The sequence below is a fragment of the Scyliorhinus torazame genome, chromosome 2 (assembly GCF_047496885.1).
Source record: "Scyliorhinus torazame isolate Kashiwa2021f chromosome 2, sScyTor2.1, whole genome shotgun sequence".
In the NCBI taxonomy this organism is placed as follows: Eukaryota; Metazoa; Chordata; class Chondrichthyes; order Carcharhiniformes; family Scyliorhinidae; genus Scyliorhinus; species Scyliorhinus torazame.
In genome coordinates, this window is record NC_092708.1 from 151,808,599 (window position 1) to 151,826,427 (window position 17,829).

Consider the following 17,829-nt stretch of genomic DNA (forward strand, 5'->3'; position numbering starts at 1 on the left):
AGTAATTACAAAGTATTTTTATTGTAGCAGTCTCTTTTGCTATTTAAGTAACAACGTTTGGAATACAGTTCTGAAATGTATTTTTCTTATCTATAGGGTTGAAAAGAAATGTTTGAGAGAACAAAACTTATTTGTACAAAAACTGATTTAGACAGATTATGAATTATTCATGGTATACGCTGGAGCAGGGAGAAGCAGGATTTATTTAATTTTTCTCTTTTTTTTTTTTTGGACAAATTTAGAGCACCCAATTATTTTTGTTTCAAATTAAGGGGGAATTTAGTGTGGCCAACCCACCTAACCTGCACATCGCAGACAAGGGGAGAATGTGCAAACTCCATACGGACAGTGAGTGACCCAGGGCAGGGATCGAACCCGGGTCCTCAGTGCCATAGGCAGCAGTGCTAACCACTGCGCCACCGTGCTGTCCGAGAAGCAGGATTTACGTATTGATGAGAATTTTGTCACGTGGGCAAATATGCATGAGCAAAAGTTGATTCTGTGATAACTAAATCAATGCGGACGTTCTGAATGTTTGGAGACGCTTTGAGCAGGATTCTCCGTCTGCCAATGCTGGAATCTGGAAAGGTGATAGGAAAGAATGCCATGCTCTGGTGCCTCAACAGCGGCGTCAATGCATTCTACTCCGCACACCATCCGCATATCATTAGCAGGTCTGACCTGGGTATTCTCTGGGCCTTCTGCGATGCTTCTGCTGGGAGGAATTACTGACGCCATCTTTCACTTGTGGTCGGAAACGGGTGCCATGGCTGACCAGGGGGAGAGAGAGAGAAGGTTGAACATAGAGGTGCGACCATGGGCTGTCAGACCTGCCCCCCCCCCCCCCCCCCCCCCAACGGTACCCATGGCAGCAGAGATGGGGGTCAGAGCCCCCCACGGCGCCTGGCACTGACGAGGAAAGGTGTACAGAGTTCCAGGGGGAAAGGGCCATGGGTGGGATAGGGGGAGGGGGATGGCATGGGCATGGTCTGTGAGGCCACAGTGTAGTCTGTTGGACCTGGTTTGGCACGGGGTATGCACCATGCTAACATGTCTGACTTTCGCCCCATATGGACAATAGACTTCGAAATCCAACCAGGAATGGTGGCCTTTGTCCTAGTTGCCACAGCCCTTGGGAATGCACTGAGGTTATTCTGGGTGGAGCCTGCCACAGAGGGACAGGAGCCAACTGGAGAGCTGGCTGTCCAACAGGCAGAGGAGGAGCTGGGAAGGAGGCACCTCCATGAGGCCTCGTGTGTATTGGCTGGACCAGGCATGTCGTTGAAGACTCTGGCTGAGCAGGGGGACAGTGCGACATATCTGCCAGATCATGATGCACTTGGTACCGTGAGGGTATGGGGGAGAACACCCGCTCCCAGTGGCATTCAAGGTGACGGTCACCCAGAACATTTACACCATGGGGTCCTTCCAGGTGCCGAGTGGATGTCCGGAATCCTCATACCACCACCATATCGGTGCCAAAGAAGAACCAGGCAACATGCCTCAACGACTACTGTCCAGTGGGCTTGTAATCGATTATTGTGAAGTGCTTCGAGAGGTTGGTCATGAGATACATAGACTCCATGCTCCCAGAATGCCTTGATCCACTAATTTGCATACCGCCACAACCGGTATGTCTCTGGCCTCTCTTAATTCCTGGAGCATTTCAACATAAAGGCCCCCTATGTCCAAGACTCCTATTTACTGACTACAGCTCTGCCTTCAACACCATAATCCCAGCCAAGCTCATATCAAAGCTCCAAAACCTAGGACTTGGCTCCTCCCTCTGCAACTGGATCCTCGACTTCCTGACCCATAGACCGCAATTCTAAGGCCCTGCAAGGCTGCGTACCTAGCCCCCTACTATACTTCCTATACATGCACGATGTGTGGCAAAATTTGGCTCCAACTCCATCTAAGGTTTGGTGATGACACGACTGTAGGGGTCAGATCTTGAACAGCGATGAGTCAGAGTACAGGAAGAAGATGGAGAACCTAGTGGAGTGGTGTAACGACAGCAATCTCTCCCTCCATGTCAGCAAAACTAAAAACCTGGTAATTGACTTCAGGAAGTGAAGTCACACCCCTGTGTGCATCAATGGTGCTGAGGTGGAGATGATTGACAGCTTCAGATTCTTAGGTGTGCACATCACTATCAATCTGTCCTGGTCCACCCACGTCGACGCTACGACTAAAAGCACAACCGAGCCAATACCTCCTCAGGAAACTAAGGAAATTCTGCATGTCCACATTGATTCTTACCAATGTTTACAGATGCACCACAGAAAGCATCCTATCTGGCTGCATCACTGCCTGATATGGCAACTGCCCGGCCCAAGACTAAGAAACTACAGAGTCGTGAACATAGCCCAGTCCATCACACATTCGCATCCCATCCATTGACTCTGTCGAGACCTCCCACTGCCTTGGGAAAGCAGGTACCATAAGCAAAGATCCCTCCAACCCTGCTTATTCACTCCTCTTCCAACTTCTTCCATCGGGCAGGAGATATAAAAGAGTGAGAGCACGCACTAACAGATTCAAAAAACTTCTTCCCCACTATTACTAGACTCCTGAATGACTCTCTTATGGACTGAACTGATCTCTTCAAAAACCTTCTTACTGAGTAGTACTGCACTCCTGTATGCTTCACCTGATGCCTGTCTATGTATGTACGTTGTTTTTTTTTTTCATGCATGGAATGATCTGTCTGGACTGTACGCAGAACAATACTTTTCACTACCTCGGTACACGTGATAATAAAACAAATCCAAATCTCTGAACTTGGTGCGTGCACAGGTGCATCCATGCTGTCAGAGGCCCTACATGACCGTTCTGGACAATACATCCATTTAATGTGGACCGAGCCCACCAGGATGACCAGGTAGCGGGGTTTGTAGAGTTGCCCCGGGTCTAGCGTTGATCAATGGGATGCGTGATGCCCTAAGAGCACGGCTCAAGAAAGGCCGGTCTTCAGAACTCTAAAGCGGTTCCACTCTATGAACGTGCAGCTGGTGTGTGACCATCAGCTGCACATCTGCACCCGATGATTGATAGGGCAGTGTGCACGACGCTGTCATCCTAGCACACTCGATGGTACCTGACCTCTCTGAGGCACACCCACAGCTGAGGGGTTAGCTCCTGGCAACGGGGGTTATCCTCTGTGGTCGTGGCTGATGACGCCTATGTGGATGCCACAGACCGACACGGAGACCTGCTACAATAAAACTAAAAGGAGTACTCTAGGGGTGATCTGACCTATATCTATCGAACTATAGGAAAACATCCCACTTTTATATTCTATTCCCGTTGCAGTCAGTGATGACATTCCATTTGCTTTCCTAATCATGTACTGTTCTGTGATTCATGGACCAGGACACCCAGATCTGTCTATCTCTAGTTCTACATTCTCTCCCCATTTAAAGAACATAAAGTTGACAAGTTCACATTTTCCCTCATTATACTCCATCTGCCACATATTTCGTCCTTCCTTTAATAATAACCTCTATTTTGTGGTCAGATGTGTAGGACTGGTGTATTTTGGTTGCCTTGCTGACAGCTGCCCACAATTATTTGAACTGCACCAGATCAGCAACATTCTAGTTATTACCCAAAATTAGACACCTATGAGCAGAACGAGGAAAGGCAAGACTCTTTAGCCAACCAGATTTGAAGAATCTTGACTGAGCAAAATATAAGGCAGGACTTTATAAATTAAGTAGTGTCGAAAGCTGGGATTAAGGGAGAAATATTTTTTTCTTGGAGAATGAAACTCCATTCTTATTTTAGAAGAAAAATATTTTTGTGCCCAAAGCAATTTTTAGCAGTTAATAACATCATGTAGAACGGTTGTGAAAGATCACTTTGATTGGACTGTACTATAGGCCCTCAAATATGATATTGAGGCCATGGTCAAAAGGAAGAAGGAGGCATATGACGTGCATAGGCAGCTAGGATCAAGTGGATCCCATGAAGAGTGTAGGGCTTGTCAGAGTAGAGTTGAGAGAGAAATCAGGAGGGGACATGAGATTGTCTTGGCAGATAAGGCAAAGGAAAGTCCAAAGCTTTTACAGATAAATAGGGTAAAAGGGTTTCTAGAGAGAGGGTAGTGCCTCTTGAGGATAAACCAGGTAATCTATGTGCAGATTCACAAGGGATGGGTGAGGTCCTAAATGAATATTTCTCAACAGTATTTACTGTTGAGAAAGGCACGAATGTTGGGGAAATTGTCTTGAGTATACATATTACAGAGCAGGAGGTGCTGGAGATATTAAAGAGCATCAAGAAAGATAAATCCCTGGGACCTGATCAAATGTATCCCAGGATGTTGTGGGAGGCAAGGGAGGAAATTGCCGACCCCCAAGTTGAGATATTTGAATCATCGGCAGCCACAGGAGAGGTGCCTGAAGATTGGAGGGTAGCAAATATTGTGCCCCTGTTTAAGAAGGGCTGTAGGGATAAGCCTGGGAACTACAGACCGGTTAGCCGTACTTCTGTAGTGGGTAAATTGTTAGAAGGTATTCTGAGGGACCGGTGTATAGGCATGTCTTACGAATTGGATGTTTTTTGAAGGGGTAACCAAGAAGGTCGATGAGGGCAGTGCAGTCAACGTTGCACTTTAGCAAGGCCTTTGACAAGGTAGTGAATGGTAGGTTATTGCGAAAGGTTAAATATCACGGAATCCAGGGTGAGGTAACCAATTGGATACAAGCTTGGTGACCAAAGCCAAAGGGTGGTTGTGGGGGGTTGTTTTTTAAACTGGAGGCCATTGGCCAGCGGTGTGCCTTCGGGATCGGTGCTGGGTCCACTGTTATTTGTTATATTTATTAATGATTTGGATGAGGATGTAGGAGGCATGGTTAATAAGTTTGCCGATGCACCACAGAAAGCATCCTATCTGGCTGCATCACTGCCTGATATGGCAACTGCCCGGCCCAAGACTAAAACTACAGAGTCGTGAACATAGCCCAGTCCATCACACAAATCCGCATCCCATCCATTGACTCTGTCGAGACCTCCCACTGCCTTGGGAAAGCAGGTACCGTAAGCAAAGATCCCTCCAACCCTGCTTATTCACTCCTTGACAAATTGGGCCAGTGGGCCGATGAATGGCAGCTGGAGTTTAATTTTGTGCTAAACTATTGCCATTGAAAGAGTGGTGTGGGAATGAGGGGTTCCTTTTCATGGGACACTGGCATCAGTTTTGGGACAGGGGGGGACCTATACCGTTGGGATGGTCTCCACCTGAACCGAGCTGGGACCAGTGTTCTGGCGAAAAGAGTAAATAGGGTGGTCAATAGGACTTTAAACTAGAGATTGGGGAAACTAGAGATTGGGGGGGGGGGGGGGGGGAGAGGAGGTCAGGGAACCAAGAGGTGAAGTAATCAGCGGGGAGCTTAGCTGCTTAGGAATACAAAAAACACGAACAGACCAAACTCAAGAGTGGTTACAATTGTCCCCATCCCACAAAATATGACCGTGTGTGGAAAGGCTCAGTAAACCAAGGTCCACCACACTAAGAAAACAAAAAGGGACGGTCAACGGAGAACTAAAGGTGCTATATTTAAATGTGCGCAGTGTACGGAACAAGGTCGATGAGCTTGTGGCCCAGATTGTGACTGGCAGGTATGATGTGGTAGGCATCACAGAGACATGGTTGCAGGGGGTTCAGGACTGGCATTTAAACATCCAGGGATTCACAACCTATCGAAAAGACAGAGGTGGGCAGAGAGGGCGGGGTTGCCTTGTTAATTAGGAATGAAATTAAATCAATAGCACTAAACGACATAGGGTCAGATGACGTGGAGTCTGTGTGAGTAGAGTTGAGGAACCACAAAGGCAAAAAAACCATAATGGGAGTGATGTACAGGCCTCCTAACAGTGGTCAGGACCAGGGGCACAAAATGCACCACGAAATAGAAAGTGCATGTCAGAAAGGCACGGTCACAGTGATCATGGGGGACTTTAATATGCAGGTGGACTGGGTAAATAATACTGCCAGTGGACCCAAGGAAAGGGAATTCATTGAATGTTGACAGGAGGGCTTATTGGAACAGCTTGTGATGGAGCCCACGAGGGGACAGGCCATTCTGGACTTCGTGTTATGTAATGAGCCAGACTTGATTAAAGGTCTTAAAGTAAGGGAGCACTTAGGAGGCAGTGATCATAATATGGTAGAATTCAATCTCCAATTTGAAAGAAAGAAGGTAGAATCAGATGTAAAGGTGTTACAGTTAAATAAAGGTAACTACAGGGGCATGAGGGAGGAACTGACGAAAATCGACTGGGAGCAGAGCCTAGTGGGAGAGACAGTAGAACAGCAATGGCAGGAGTTTCTGGGAGTAATTGAGGACACAGTACAGAGGTTCATCCCAGAGAAAAGAAAGGTTATCAGAGGGAATCTCTATAGAGGGATTAGGCAGCCATGGCTGACCAAGGAAGTTGGGGAATGCATCAAAGCAAAAGAGAGCCTATAATGTGGCAAAGAGTAGTGGGAAGTCAGAAGATTGGGAAGGCTACAAAAACAAACTGAGGATAACAAAGAGATAAGGAAAGAGGATCAAATATGAAGGTAGGCTAGCCAGTAACATTAGGAATGATAGTAAAAGTTTCTTTAAATACATTAAAAGTTTCTTTAAATACATTAAAAACAAACGGGAGGCAAAAGTTGGGCACCTCCAAAATGACGCTGGTAATTTTGTGATGGGAGACCAGGAAATAGCTGAGGAACTGAATAAGTACTTTGCGTCAGTCTTCACAGTAGAAGACATGAGTAATATCCCAACAATTCAGGAGAGTCAGGGGGCAGAGTTGAATATGGTAGCCATCACCAAAGGAGAAAGTGCTAGAGAAACTAAGAGGTCTAAAAATTGATAAATCTCCGGGCCCAGATGGGCTACATCCTAGAGTTCTAAAGGAGATAGCTGAAGAAATAGTGGAGGCGTTAGTTATGATCTTTCAAAAGTCACTGGAGTCAGGGAAAGTCCCAGAGGATTGGAAAATTGCTGTTGTAACCCCCCCTGTTCAAGAAGGGAACAAGGAAAAAGATGGAAAATTATAGGCCAATTAGCCTAACCTCGGTTGTTGGCAAAATTCTAGAATCCATTGTTAAGGATGAGATTTCTAAATTCTTGGAAGTGCAGGGTCGGATTAGGACAAGTCAGCATGGATTTAGTAAGGGGAGGTCGTGCCTGACAAACCTGTTAGAGTTCTTTGAAGAGATAACAAATAGGTTAGACCAAGGAGAGCCAATGGATGTTATCTATCTTGACTTCCAAAAGGCCTTTGATAAGGTGCCTCACGGGAGACTGCTGAGTAAAATAAGGGCCATGGTATTCGAGGCAAGGTACTAACCTGGATTGACTATTGGCTGCCAGGCAGAAGGCAGAGAGTTGGGGTTAAAGGTTCTTTTTCGGAATGGCAACCGGTGACGAGTGGTGTCCCGCAGGGTTCAGTGTTGGGGCCACAGCTGTTCTCTTTATATATTAACGATCTAGATGACGGGACTGAGGGCATTCTGGCTAAGTTTGCCGATGGTACAAAGATAGGTGGAGGGGCAGGTAGTATGGAGGAGGTGGGGAGGCTGCAGAAAGATTTAGACAGTTTAGGAGAGTGGTCCAAGAAATGGCTGATTATTCAACGTGGGCAAGTGCGAGGTCTTGCACTTTGGAAAAAAGAATAGAGGCGTGGACTATTTTCTAAACGGTGACAAAATTCATAATGCTGAAGTGCAAAGGGACTTGGGAGTCCTAGTCCAGGATTCTCTAAAGGTAAACTTGCAGGTTGAGTCCGTAATTAAGAAAGCAAATGCAATGTTGTCATTCATCTCGAGGCTTGGAATATAAAAGCAGGGATGTACTTCTGAAGCTTTATAAAGCATTAGTTAGGCCCCATTTAGAATACTGTGAGCAATTTTGGGTCCCACACCTCAGGAAGGACATATTGGCACTGGGGCGGGTCCAGTGGAGATTCACACGGATGAACCCAGGAATGGTAGGCCTAACATACGATGAACGTCTGAGGATCCTGGGATTATATTCATTGGAGTTTAGGAGGTTGAGGGGAGATCTAATAGAAACTTACAAGATAATGAATGGCTTAGATAGGGTGGATGTAGGGAAGTTGTTTCCATTAGCAGGGGAGACTAGGACCCGGGGGCACAGCCTTAGAATAAAAGGGAGTCACTTTAGAACAGAGATGAGGAGAAATTTCTTCAGCCAGAGAGTGGTGTCTGTGGAATTCATTGCCACAGAGGGCGGTGGAGGCCGGGATGTTGTGTCTTTAAGACAGAAGTTGATAAATTCTTGATTTCTCGAGGAATTAAGGGCGATGGAGAGAGTGGGTAAATGGAGTTGAAATCAGCCATGATTGAATGGTGGAGTGGACTTGATGGGCCGAATGGCCTTACTTCCGCTCCTATGTCTTATGGTCTTATGGATAAATGTGAAGTGATGCATTTTGGTAGATCAAATCAGGGCAGGACCTACTCGGTTAATAGAACATAGAAAAATACAGCACAGAACAGGCCCTTTGGCCCACGATGTTGTGCCGAACCTTTGTCCTAGATTAATCATAAATTATCATAGAATTTACAGTACAGAAGGAGGCCATTCGGCCCATTGAGTCTGCACCGGCTCTTGGAAAGAGCACCCCACCCATGGTCAACATCTCCACCCAATACTAAGGCCAATTTTGGACATTAAGGGCAATTTATCATGGCCAATCCACCTAACCTGCACATCTTTGGACTGTGGGAGGAAACCGGAGCACCTGGAGGAAACCCACGCAGACACGGGGAGGATGTGCAGACTCCGCACAGACAGTGACCCAAGCCGGAATCGAACCTGGGACCCTGGAGCTGTGAAGCAATTGTGCTATCCACAATGCTACCATGCTGCCCTTAAGAACAAATTAATCTACACTATATCTACCGTAATCCATGTACCTATCCAATAGCTGCTTGAAGGTCCCTAATGTTTCCGACTCCACTACTTCCACAGGCAGTGCATTCCATGCCCCCACTACTCTCTGGGTAAAGAACCTACCTCTGACATCTCTTTCTCCCCCCCCCCCCCCCTATATCTTCCACCATTCACCTTACATTTTTGTCCCCTTGTAATGGTTTGTTCCACCCGGGGAAAAGGTCTGACAGTCTACTCTATCTATTCCCCTGATCATATTATAAACCTCTATCAAGTCGCCCCTCATCCTTCTCCGTTCTAATGAGAAAAGGCCTAACACCCTCAACGTTCCTCGTAAGACCTACTCTCCATTCCAGGCAACATCCTGGTAAATCTCCTTTGCCCCTTTTCCAAAGCTTCCACATCCTTCCTAAAATGAGGCGACCAGAACTGTACACCGTACTCCAAATGTGGCCGTACCAAAGTTTTGTACAGCTGCATCATCACCTCACGGCTCTTAAATTCAATCCCTCTGTTAATGAACGCTAGCACACCATAGGCCTTCTTCACAGCTCTATCCACTTGAGTGGCAACTTTCAAAGATGTATGAACATAGACCCCAAGATCTCTCTGCTCCTCCACATTGCCAAGAACTCTACCGTTAACCCTGTATTCCGCATTCATATTTGTCCTTCCAAAATGGGCAACCTCACACTTTTCAGGGTTAAACTCCATCTGCCACTTCTCAGCCCAGCTCTGCATCCTATCTATGTCTCTTTGCAGCCAACAACAGCCCTCCTCACTATCCACAACTCCACCAATCTTCGTATCGTCTACAAATTTACTGACACACCCTTCAACTCCCTCATCCAAGTCATTAATGAAAATCACGAACAGCAGAGGACCCAGAACTGATCCCTGCGGTACACCACTGGTAACTGTGATCCAGGCTGAATATTTGCCATCCACCACCACTCTGACTTCTATCGGTTAGCCAGTTCGTTATCCAACTGGCCAAATTTCCCACTATCCCATGCCTCCTTACTTTTTGCATAAGCCTACCATGGGGAACCTTATCAAATGCCTTACTAAAATCCATGTACACTACATCCACTGCTTTACCTTCACATGCTTGGTCACCTCAAAGAATTCAATAAGACTTGTAAGGCAAGACCTACCCCTCACAATTCCGTGCTGACTATCCCTATTCAAGTAGTGTCTTTTCAGATGCTCAAAACCCGATCCTTCAGTACCCTTTCCATGACTTTGCCAACCACCGAAGTAAGACTAACTGGCCTGTAATTCCCAGGGTTATCCCTAGCCCCTTTTTTGAACAGGGGCATGACATTCGCCACGCTCCAATCCCCTGGTACCACCCCTGTTGACAGTGAGGACGAAAAGATAATTGCCAACGGCTCTGCAATTTCATCTCTTGCTTCCTATAGAATCCTTGGATATATAGGGAGGTGGGGAAAGTTACAGATCATGGGGTACAGGTTCATAGCTCCTTTAAGGTAGAGTCTCAACTGGACAGGGTGGTGAAGAAGGCATTCCGCATGCTAGGTTTTATTGGTCAGAATATTGAATACAGGAGTTGGCATGTCTTGTTAAAGTTCTCAAGACATTGGTAAGACCATACATGGAATACTGTGTTCCGTTCTGGTCACTCTATTCTAGGAAGGATATTGTTAAACTAGAAAGAGTGCAGAAGAGATTTACGAGGATGCTACCAGGACTTGATGGTCTGAGCTATAAGGATAGGCTGGGATTTTTTTCCCCTGGAGCGTAGGAGGCTTGGGTGTGATCTTGTAGAGGTCTATAAAATAATGAAGCATAGATAGGGTTGTTCGTCAACATCTTTTCCCAAAGGTAGAGGAGTCTAGAACTAGATTACATAGTTTTAAGGTGAGAGGGGAGAGGTGCAAAAGAGACCAGAGGGGAAATTTCTTCACACACGGTGGTGAGCTCTGGATCGGGCTGCCAGAGGCAGTGGTAGAGGCGGGTATAATTTTTCCTTTAGAAAAACAGTTGGACCGTTACATGGGCAGGGTGGGTATAGAGCGATTATGGGCCAAATGCGGGCAAGAGGGACTAGCTTAGTGATAGAAACTGGGTGGCATGTACAAGCTAGGCCGAAGGGCCTGTTTCCATGCTGTAAACATCTAGGACTCACTTGCTCCTGATTGCACCAACCCACCGTTACCTGTTTTTGGTGCAGAACTATTGGGCACCTTCAACAGGTTCATGTCATTCCGTAATGTCACTGTTGGGTTTATTGGCAAGGACTGCAACACTGCATCATATGGAGAAGCAGAGTATCTCTTACAGAGTGGCTTCTGGTTTGTGTTTTACTGTGCATTTGTGGATGCCAGAAATTCATGTCAAATTTACTATCATTTATTACTGACAACCTGGGCCATGATAGCTTCCTAATTACACAGCACAGCTTGTGCAATTTTGGAAGCAGAGTAGTTGAGCTCGTTGGAGTTTGGTAATTTCCAGTGCAAGTTGCCAGTTATTGCTGGTCAAATATTTTAATTCCAGGTTGAGCAAGTTTGTATGAGTAATTTCTTTTTGACCATGGATTTATTAGGAGTAATTGACACTCCAGACACGTGTGTTTTATTACAAATTACTGATGATTTTATCATAGAATTTGCAGTGCAGAAGGAGGCCATTCGGCCCATCGAGTCTGCACCGGCTCTTGGAAAGAGCACCCTACCCAAGGTCAACACCTCCACCCAACACGAAGGGCAATTTATCATGGCCAATCCACCTAACCTGCACATCTTTGGACTGTGGGAGGAAACCGGAGCACCCGGAGGAAACCCCCACACACACTGGGAGGATGTGCAGACTCCGCACAGACTGACCCAAGCCGGAATCAAACCTGGGACCTTGGAGCTGTGAAGCGATTGTGCTATCCACAATGCTACCACAAAATATATTAACAGTAGAATTTACTGCATAAATGAAGTATTCAGCACCTTGTGTTTATTCTAGCTATTTGTTCGTGCAATCCAAAACTAACCTTGTTGCTCAACTGTCTTTTCATTACTTGCACAAGTTCCTCCACTTCAAATGTTTATCTGTTCTTTCCTGACATCACTGGAAGCTGCAGCAGGATGTCGATGGCCATGAATTTCCACTCCCAAGTTTCAGCCCCATGCCACCATACAAAGAACTCCTTTCCCCTGAACCATGAATGTGAAGAATTTAAGAATAAATTTATGAACTGCCTCAGAGCAAATTTGATAATTCTCTGTGCAGAGAGCAATCAAAATGGAGTACAGAATGGAAAGGCAGCTGATGACGAAAGCCACTGGAGAAACATGGGACCCAAAGATCTTGACAAATAACTGCAGAAAAACAGCAGCAGATGAAAAGCTTGCAGGAGGAAAGTACATTGCATCTACAGATGAAACAAAAGACCATTGATGGACTTCTTTTTGTCCTGAATCTGCATTAAAGATGCAATGATCTCTGCTTGTGGCAAAGCTTTTTGTTAATAGTGGTCTTGGTGAGCTTTGTTCTACTCCTCTTCACTGGGTGAGTTCTCCCAGTGAGACAGAGAAGACAGCCAGAGTGAGACAGCAAAGAGTGAGTTTGGGAATTTGAATCGAGGTGGGAATTCTAAGCTGGGTGGGGAGGAAGTGCTTTTTGTGACTGGTAAGTAGTGTTTCTGTTTTTCTGTTTCTTTTCATTGGTGTATATATATATTTTTTTTCTCTTCATTGTTTATTTATTTAGTTAAATTTTTTTGGGGGAAATTGAAATTGTTCAAGTTAACCGAAGGTTTAAGACATGGCAGGAGATCTCAGACCCGTGTCATGCTCCTCGTGTGCGATGTGGGAGCTCAGGGACACGTCCACTGTCCCTGGCTCCTTCACGTGCAAGAAGTGTGTCCAGTTGCAGCTCCTGTTAGACCGCTTGACGGCTCTGGAGCTGCGGATGGACTCACTTTGGAGCGTCCGTGATGCTGAGGACGTCGTGGATAGCACGTTTAGCGAGTTGGTCACACCGCAGGTGAAAGGTACTGAGGGAGATAGAAAATGGGTGACCAAAAGACAGAGCAAGAGTAGGAAGGCAGTGCAGGTGTCCTCTGCGGTCATCTCCCTGCAAAACAGATATACCGCTTTGGATACTGTTGAGGGAGATGGCTCACCAGGGGAAGGCGGCAGCAGCCACGTTCATGGCACCGTGGCTGGCTCTGCTGCGCAGCTGGGCAGGAAGAAGAATGGCAGGGCTATAGTGATAGGGGACTCAATTGTAAGGGGAATAGACAGGCGGTTCTGCGGACAAAATCGAGACTCCAGGATGGTATGTTGCCTCCCTGGTGCAAGGGTCAAGGATGTCTCTGAGCGGCTGCAGGACATTCTGGGGGGGGGGGGGGGGGGGGGGGGGAGAAGGGTGAACAGCCAGCTGTCGTGGTGCACGTAGGCACCAACGATATAGGTAAAAAACGGGACAAGGTCCTACAAGCTGAATTTAGGGAGCTAGGAGTTAAACTAAAAAGTAGGACCTCAAAGGTAGTAATCTCAGGATTGCTACCAGTGCCACGAGCTAGTCGGTGTAGGAATGTCAGGATAGAGAGGATGAATACGTGGCTCGAGAGATGGTGCAAGAGGGAGGGATTCAAATTCCTGGGACATTGGAACCGATTCTGGGGGAGGTGGGACCAGTACAAACCTGACGGTCTGCACCTGGGCAGGACTGGAACCGGTGTCCTAGGGGGATGTTTGCTAGAGCTGTTGGGGAGAGTTTAAACTAATGTGGCAGGGGGATGGGAACCGATGCAGGAAGTTGGAAGGTAGTAAAACAAGGACAGAAATAAAAGGCAGTAAGGGGGAAAGTGTAAGACAGAGAAGCCATAGTCAAAAATCAAAAAGGGCGACAGTACAAGGTACAGTGACTGAGGGGAGCTCAGTGAATAGGACCAGGAATACTAAAAGAAATAAAACGGGAAGTGAAAACATTAATGGTAAGCGATGCGGCAGGTTGTTACAGGAAGATGTGGGTTTGACGACAAGGAAATTTAGGAGAAAGGTTAAGAGGAAATATAACTTAGGAGAAGTTACTGATCGAGGTGTTAAGATTCAGAACAGAGGTAAAAGAGCCAACATAAGTGTACTTTATCTGAATGCTCGTAGTATTCGGAATAAGGTAAATGAGTTGATGGTGCAAATCATCGTGAATGACTATGATTTAGTGGCCATTACTGAAACATGGTTAAAGGATGGTCACGACTGGGAGTTAAATATCCGAGGGTATCAAACTTTTCGGAAGGACAGAGTGGATGGTAAGGGAGGTGGTGTAGCTCTGTTATTTAAGGATGACATCCGGGCAACAGTAAGGGATGACATCGGTGCTATGGAGGATAAGGTTGAATCCATTTGGGTGGAAATCGGGAATAGTAAGGCGAAAAAGTCACTGATAGGAGTAATCTATAGGCCATCAAATAGTAACATTATGGTGGGGCAGGCTATAAACAAAGAAATAACAGATACATGTAGAAATGGTTACAGCAGTTATCATGGGGGATTTTAATCTACATGTTGATTGGTTTAACCAGGTCGGTCAAGGCAGCCTTGAGGAGGAGTTTATAGAATGTATCCGCGATAGTTTCCTCGAACAGTATGTAATGGAACCTACGAGGGAACAAGCGGTCCTAGATCTGGTCCTGTGTAATGAGACAGGATTGATTCAGGATCTCATAGTTAGGGATCCTCTCGGAAGGAGCGATCACAATATGGTGGAATTTAAAATACAGATGGAGGGTGAGAAGGTAAAATCAAGCACTAGTGTTTTGTGCTTAAACAAAGGCGATTACAATGGGATGAGAGAAGAACTAGCTAAGGTAGACTGGGAGCAAAGACTTTATGGTGAAACAGTGGAGAACCTTCCAAGTGATTTATCACAGTGCCCAGCAAAGGTTTATACCAACAAAAAGGAAGGACGGTAAAAAGAGGAAAAATTGACCATGGATATCTAAGGAAATAAGGGAGAGTATCAAATTGAAGGAAAAAACATACAAAGTAGCAAAGATCAGTGGGAGACTAGAGGACTGGGAAATCTTTAGGGGGCAACAGAAAGCTACTAAAAAAGCTATAAAAGAAGAGTAAGATAGATTATGAGAGTAAACTTGCTCAGAATATAAAAACAGATAGTAAAAGTTTCTACAAATACAAAAAAGGGTGGCTAAGGTAAATATTGGTCCTTTAGAGGATGAGAAGGGAGATTTAATAATGGGAGATGAGGAAATGGCTGAGGAACTGAACAGGTTTTTTGGGTCGGTCTTCACAGTGGAAGTCACAAATAACATGCCAGTGACTGATGGAAATGAGGCTATGACAAGTGAGGACCTTGAGAGGATTGATATCACCAAGGAGATAGTGATGGGCAAGCTAATGGGGCTAAAGGTAGACAAGTCTCCTGGCCCTGATGGAATGCATCCCAGAGTGCTAAAAGAGATGGCTAGGGAAATTGCAAATGCACTAGTGATAATTTACCAAAATTCACTAGACTCTGGGGTGGTCCCGGCGGATTGGAAATTAGCAAACGTGACACCACTGTTTAAAAAAGGAGGTAGGCAGAAAGTGGGTAATTATAGGCCAGTGAGCTTAACTTCGGTAGTAGGGAAGATGCTGGAATCTATCATCAAGGAAGAAATAGCGAGGCATCTGGATGGATATTGTCCCATTGGACAGACGCAGCATGGGTTCATAAAGGGCAGGTCGTGCCTAACTAATTTAGTGGAATTTTCTGAGGACATTAACAGTGCGGTAGATAACGGGGAGCCAATGGATGTGGTATATCTGGATTTCCAGAAAGCCTTTGACAAGGTGCCACACAAAAGGTTGTTGCATAAGATAAAGATGCATGGCATTAAGGGGAAAGTAGGAGCATGGATAGAGGATTGGTTAATTAATAGAAAGCAAGGAGTGGGGATTAATGGGTGTTTCTCTGGTTGGCAATCAGTAGCTAGTGGTGTCCGTCTGGGATCAGTGTTGGGCCCACAACTGTTCACAATTTACATAGATGATTTGGAGTTGGGGACCAAGGGCAATGTGTCCAAGTTTGCAGACGCCACTAAGATAAGTGGTAAAGCAAAAAGTGCAGAGGATACTGGAAGACTGCAGAGGGATTTGGACAGGCTAAGTGAATGGGCTAGGGTCTGGCAGATGGAATACAATGTTGACAAATGTGAGGTTATCCATTTTGGTAAGAATAACGGCAAAAGAGATTATTATTTAAATGATAAAGTATTAAAACATGCTGTGCAGAGAGACCTGGGTGTGCTCGTGCATGAGTTGCAGAAAGTTGGTTTTCAGGTGCAACAGGTGATTTAAGAAGGCAAATGGAACTTTGTCCTTCATTGCTAGAGGGATGGAGTTTAAGACTAGGGAGGTTATGCTGCAATTGTATAAGGTGTTAGTGAGGCCACACCTGGAGTATTGTGTTCAGTTTTGGTCTCCTTACTTGAGAAAGGACGTACTGGCACTGGAGGGTGTGCAGAGGAGATTCACTAGGTTAATCCCAGAGCTGAAGGGGTTGGATTACGAGGAGAGGTTGAGTAGACTGGGACTGTACACGTTGGAATTTAGAAGGATGAGGGGGGATCTTATAGAAACATACAAGATTATGAAGGGAATCGATAGGATAAATGCGAGCAGGTTGTTTCCACTGGCGGGTGAAAACAGAACTAGGGGGCATAGCCTCAAAATAAGGGGAAGTAGATTTAGGACTGAGTTTAGGAGGAACTTCTTCACCCAAAGGGTTGTGAATCTATGGAATTCCTTGCCCAGTGAAGCAGTAGAGGCTCCTTCATTAAATGTTTTTAAGATAAAGATAGATAGTTTTTTTGAAGAATAAAGGAATTAAGGGTTCTGGTGTTCGGGCCGGAAAGTGGAGCAGAGTCCACCAAAGATCAGCCATGATCTCATTGAATGGCGGAGCAGGCTCGAGGGGCCAGATGGCCTACTGCTGCCCCTAGTTCTTATGTTCTTATGTTCACTCTATTGATGACCATTCACAACTGTCTCCAGGCAAGATGGCCTTTCCCAATTTATCCTATCCAATTCCTTCCTGACTTTTAAAAACCTTTTGTTAAAGTCTCTGCTCATGTGAAAATAGTTTTACTATCTCGGGACCCTTCACAGCATTTGTTCTTGATATATTCCTGGTAAATCTAAAGATTTTTTTCAAAATAAAATTGAAGTACCCAATTTCTGTCATAATATACGCCAGTATATCATGGTGCAGTTACACACACACTGATGGACACACAACAAGATCAATCAACACTTACAACACCGTAGCCGATCACCAGTTAGAGCACACTCACTATAAAGACCGGGGGCATCAGAGTTTCTGCTCATTCGGGATGCAGCCTCCTAGAAGGACAGCGCTAACCGCTTGCAGCGCAGATCTTCACCATGTGCTGAGTGCATAGACTGGTTAGGACAGGCATAGGTCTTTAGTTTAATCTAACATCGTGTCAACCCACAGTGAAAGCATGTTCAACAGTTTCTAGCTTAATAAAATAGTGTTGCACTATTTTAAGTGTTGGTGGCCTGTATGTGTTCCATGGATCCAGAGCACCCAACACATCAATTTCTTTTTCCAATTAAGGGGCAATTTAGGGTGGCCAATTCATCTACCCTGCACATCTTTTTGGGTTGGGAGGGTGAGATCCTCGCAGATACGGGGAGAATGTGCGGCCAATTCACCTACCCTGCACATCTTTTTGGGTTGCGAGGGTCTCTCCCCCTGCAGAGAGAATGTGCAATCTCCACACAGCCAGTGACCGGGCCTGGGATCGAACCCGGGTCCTCTGTGGCGTCTTGATAAATCTACTTCATGTGTTGGAAAGTGTAGACACAGGCCCAGATTTTGCACTTATACTGACAGTAAAATTGTAGGTGTTCAG

The 17,829-nt window shown here is 45.7% G+C and overlaps 1 protein-coding gene across 3 annotated transcripts in view; it reads left to right on the forward strand.

Annotated features, from left to right (window-relative positions):
* glsa (glutaminase a) overlaps nucleotides 1-17,829 on the forward strand; it is a 202,922-nt gene that overhangs the window by 24,507 nt on the left and 160,586 nt on the right. The gene's annotated exons all lie outside the window — the stretch shown is intronic.